The sequence below is a fragment of the Diuraphis noxia genome, unplaced genomic scaffold (genome assembly GCF_037042655.1).
Source record: "Diuraphis noxia isolate RWA-SAM2 unplaced genomic scaffold, SU_Dnox_SAM2 contig0001, whole genome shotgun sequence".
In the NCBI taxonomy this organism is placed as follows: domain Eukaryota; kingdom Metazoa; phylum Arthropoda; class Insecta; order Hemiptera; family Aphididae; genus Diuraphis; species Diuraphis noxia.
The window spans coordinates 86,482,721-86,488,383 of NW_028301711.1; the positions used below are offsets into that span (position 1 = coordinate 86,482,721).

Consider the following 5,663-nt stretch of genomic DNA (forward strand, 5'->3'; position numbering starts at 1 on the left):
TATTTTAAATACTTAATTTTTCCAATACAATTAATTATGTTATTGATAGTTATTCATACACATACCATATTAAAATAGTTATCTACCATGGTAATTAACTAAGTACCCTACCACTAATATGAAATGTACTAGTTTACCAATGACCACATTATATTATATTATTAGAAACACATCAATAATTTTATAGGGTTATTCAGAGGGTTATTACTATTAGTGATTATTTAAATTTTAAATTCTGTCATGTAGTGTAGTAAATATTTAGTAAAAGTTCTAAAATTTAATATTAAACTATTTTTTTTTTTAAATATTAATATAGGCAGTAGTACCTATTAGAAGAGTAGTCTTCTATGTACCTAGTTTATTTGTTATAACAAATATTAGTTAGACCATTTTTTTTTACAATTGAAATTAATTTTCATTATAAGAGAGAAATTGAAATATATAAAATTAATAATTACTTATTTAGTGCAAAATGATACGGAGCTATCGTTCAAAACGTCGGAAAATTCAAGAAGAACTAGCATTTCTTAATGATCGAACAACTATTTTAAACTCAGTTAAATCATTAAATGAATTGGTTCCTGATACAAATAATGTATTAAAAAGTTCATCTGTTCCATCATCTAATTTAACAAAGTCCGATGTTTTGGACTCTGATGAAAATTATACTCTTGACATTCAACATTATCAAGAACAAACAAACAAAGAAATTAGTAATATTTTCATTAAAAATCCAATTGTAAATCAATGTGTTGAATCTACCTTTAATATTACTAACAATGTTGGGACCAGCTCAAATACAAATAATTTTGTGAATGATTCTGAAATCTTAAAATCAAACTTAGCTAACTGGGCAATTAAACGTAAAGTCGCTCAAAATACAGCAAATGATCTTTTATCAATTTTAAAACAACACAAATGTTTTGCAGAAATTCCAAATGACTGTAGGACATTATTAAGTTCTAGTTCAACAAAAACAAAAAATATTAGGTTTGTTAATCCAGGTAATTATTATCACTTTGGCTTAAAAAAAGGAATTGAAAATACTTTAAAGCGTGTCAAGATTGAAGGTAATATCAAAGTAATTGTTGGAATAGATGGCTTACCATTAGCAAAAAGTAGTTCTAGCCAATTCTGGCCTATTTTAGCATACCTAGACTCGTACAAAGAGTATATATTTTTGATTGGTCTCTAACATGGACATAAAAAACCAGCTGATAGCAATGAGTTTTTAAGAGATTTTATAGATGAAGCAGAAGATTTAGTTATAAATGGTATTTATTTAGATAATATTATAAGCACAGTTTCTATTCATGCAATTTGTGCTGATGCTCCAGCAAAATCTTTTATTTTGAAAATCAAGGGGCATACTGGTTATTTTTCCTGCACCAGGTGTCTTGCAGAAGGCGAACATGTCGGAAGTACTTGCTTCCCATTTAAAGATAGTAATTCTAGAGAAAGAACAAACGAAGATTATATTAACAGACGTCAAGAAGAACACCATGTAGGCGATTCATTATCTGATTTAATACGTATTCCCGGTTTCGATATGGTAAAGTCTTTCCCCTTAGATTATATGCACTTAGTGGCATTGGGAGTTATGAGGAAACTTATTCATTTTTGGTTGCACAAAGGTCCTTTGACAGTACGTTTACCAAGTTGGAAAATCAAAAAAATTAGTACAAATTTCATGTTTCTCAAATCTGCAATAACTAGTGATTTTGTACGAAAACCAAGACTAATTCAAGATATTGGTCATTGGAAGGCTACCGAGCTTCGTCAGTTTTTACTTTATACCGGACCACTTGCTTTGAAAAATGTACTCAAAGATAAAGTATATAATCATTTTATGGTTTTGAATATTGCATTGACTATTTTATTAAGTCCAAATATTGATGACCAATTATTGAATTATTCTGATAAACTATTAAAGCATTTTGTGAAAAACTTTGAAGAAATTTATGGCTCAAAATATATATCCCATAATGTTCATGGTTTGATACACATATCTAAAGATTATATTCGCTTTGGTCCTCTAGATTTTTGTTGTTGTTTTCCGTTTGAAAATCATATGAAAATTTAAAAAAAAATGGTAAGGAAACTTCACAAGCCAAGTTCCCACACCTACTGAAACATACCAAGGGTGAAACATATTCTCTAACTGATTCTATATGGGTAATGTTGCAGTAGGTGTGGGAACGTGTCCGGTATTTAGTCTTCGATTTTTTTGGTTCTGACACCGGAAAACTATAGTGTCGGGACTGCTGATCAATTTTTCCAAATGACATTTTTGGGGGAAATTAATATTTAACACCGTTTTTGGCAATTCAAATTTACATTTTTTCATGTAATCCTGCGCCATGTTACTGTTTTCTGGACAATTCGACCTCAGCACCCCTTTATGCAAATTGTAAGTATTCAAAATGCATTCCCCACAAAGCAGACATCCTAACGTAGCCAGTGATATGAATGGCTAAGTGGTAGTGCAATATTTTGATTTTTTATGAATTTTTAACCGAACGTGTCTACCGGAGTAGTCGATATTACGTATTATTGATACATATCATAAGAAATAAAATTACTTAATTTCCAAATTTTGTACTACCGCTTTCAAAATGGTATCCCTCGACTCTAAATGACTTACTCTATACCCCCAAAAGGTTTTAAGTCCCCTGGTAAGCGAATTAGACTTGTGGTGGTGGCTAAACGAGGTATTTTTGTGTAGTAATCCTGAACCAATATACCATTTTCTGGACAACTCGACCTCACCACAACTTTATGCAAATTGTAAGTATCCAAAATGCATTTCCCAAAAAGGGGACATCCTAACGAAGCCAGAGACGTGCTTGGCTAAGTGGTAGTGCAATATTTTGATTTTTTATGAATTTTTAACCGAACGTGTCTACCGGAGTAGTCGATATTACGTCTTATTGATACATATCATACGAAATAAAATTACTTAAAATCCAAATTTTGTACTACAATGTACTAAAATTTATAAAATACAATCTATATTAAAAATATTTTGTTAATTTTTTTTTTCTTTATTTAACAGATCTAATAGTAATCCTGTAATAATGTTCTGGAACACATTTCAATAATAAATTAAATTTATTAATGTTATCTAGATAAAATTAAATAAAATCATATTCATTGTCGACTAAAATTAATGTATTACATGTATATAAAATAATGCTTTATTTAAATAAATGTTTTGCATACTTTTATCAGTTATCCCCGACACATTAACATTGGTTTCATGATTATGGACCTCGTTCTTCTGATCTTTATCTATGGAGACGTCTTCAATATAAGTGTAATGTTCCACACTACCCAAGGGGTCTTACACATAAGCGCGTTTTTTTTATAAAGGTGGTTCGCCAGGAGCCCTAATCCACCGTATAAATATTTTTAATATAAACATATAATTCATTGTAATAATTTCTTAAAAATTACGCCTCCACCCGATAAAGATGAATCTGAAACAGAAATTATTATAAAAAATAATTTAGTTAAATGTTATATTTTGTTACTCAAGTGTTAATAAATTACCTTTTTTCTATGTCGAAACAATGCGATAGACATACGGAAAAAAACCCCACATTCAGGACAGCGAAATTTCTTAATATTCAAATGTACAGATTGATTATGCATTTTTAAAAGTTTTTGTGTAGAATATTTTTTTTCGCAGAACGTGCATTTATACAAAGTGTTGTCAGTATGAAATGTTTTTGTATGGTAATTTAAATCAGATTTATATAGATAAATGTTGTTGCATGATAAACATTTATATGTCTTTCTTTCTTTGTTGTATGTATCTATGTGGCGCATTAAGGTCGATTTGTTGGATAGTACTTTCTGACATGTAGGACAAACATGACTTTTGAAATGTCTCTCCAAATGACGATCACACCACACTGCTCTTTTAAATTTCCTTACACATTGAGGATATGTGCATTTATAAATATGTGTTTCTGTAACATAGAATTTATCAGTATAAGAATGGGAGGTGTATTTACTCTCTACTGTAATATAAAAATATTATGTAAAAATATTGTCATAAATTTATTTGAAATAATGCAGGTGGTTAATAGGGCAGAAATTAACATGATAGCAAGTAAAATTTAAAAAAAATGTGGTACCTTGTGTCACAGGAGATTTTACTGTGGCTATTGGAACTTCTGTTTGGTATTCAGGTTGTTCTTGTTCATCCATACTCCCTACATCTTCAGCATCATCTGTATCACTATCTTCTTCATCGTCTGTATCTTGATTGTGTTCACCCATACTCTCTACTGTAATATAAAAATAATGCAGGTGGTTAATAGGGCACAAATTAACATGATAGCAAGTAAAATTTAAAAAAAAATGTGGTACCTTGTGTCACAGGAGATTTGACTTTGGCTATTGGAACTGCTGTTTGGTTTTCAGGTTGATCGTGTTCACCCATACTCTCTACTGTAATATAAAAATAATGCAGGTGGTTAATAGGGCAGAAATTAACATGATAGTAAGTAAAATTTAAAAAAAAATGTGATACCTTGTGTCACAGGAGATTTGACTTTGGCTATAGGAACTTCTGTTTGGTATTCAGGTTGATTTTGTACATCCATACTCTCTACTGTAATATAAAAATAATGCAGGTGGTTAATAGGGCAGAAATTAACATGATAGCTAGTAAAATTTAAAAAAAAATGTGGTACCTTGTGTCACAGGAGATTTGAATTTAGCCATTGGAACTGCTGTTTGGTTTTCAGGTTGATCGTGTTCACCCATACTCTCTACTATAATATAAAAATAATGCAGGTGGTTAATAGGGCAGAAATTAACATGATAGCAAGTAAAATTGAAAAAAAATGTTGTACCTTGTGTCACAGGAGATTTGACTTTGGCTATTGGATCTTGTACATCCATATTCTTGACTGTAATTTAAAAATATTATGTAAAAATATAATAGGTATAATTAATCATAATAAATGTTTTGCTTCAATTGTTTTAATGACTTTGTATGCTTACATGGGTGACATCCACATTCGCAGTCTTTTTGATTTACACCAAAGTAATTATCACCGTAGTACGTTGTTATTTCAGACCCAATGGGTATGTTTTCTATTGCTTTCGCGCACCAAACGCCTTCGCCATGGCCGGCGACCCATTCAGTATTGTATTGGCAGCTGTGATTAATGTATGCCGCAGGGCCCAGGAATAACAAATCTTTTTTTGTGCGCGAACTCGTCAAGATTGAGAAGTCATTCACACCAATCTGAGAAAAAAAAAATTAAATAAAAATATAAATTTGTTATTAATAGTTTGGCAAAACATACTTTTATATCTTCAGGTTTAATAGCTGCTGTCATTCCACACAATGTATGAATAATTTTCCCATAACTTATAGACTGTGTTGCGACAACTTTTACATCATTTAATTTGTTTTTAAACCTATAATTCTTTTCATATCGATAAGATATATCCTGTAAAGATTTTTTGTACATCTCTGTAAGTTTGGTGGATAAATCTTTCTCTCGTTTGGTTTTGAACTGAAATTTTGAAGTTTGCGTCTTATGTGTTGTAAACCCTATACAATTTAAAACATCAAATGAATACCAGTAGTGTTTTGGATCGCCAAAAACGGTGTTAAATATTAATTTAATTCTGCCAACTAC

The 5,663-nt window shown here is 30.4% G+C and overlaps 1 pseudogene; it reads left to right on the forward strand.

Moving 5' to 3' along the window:
• The first annotated feature begins 472 nt into the window (after nucleotides 1-472).
• Nucleotides 473-2,131, forward strand: LOC149062294 (uncharacterized; annotated as a pseudogene).
• The last annotated feature ends 3,532 nt before the right edge of the window (nucleotides 2,132-5,663 follow it).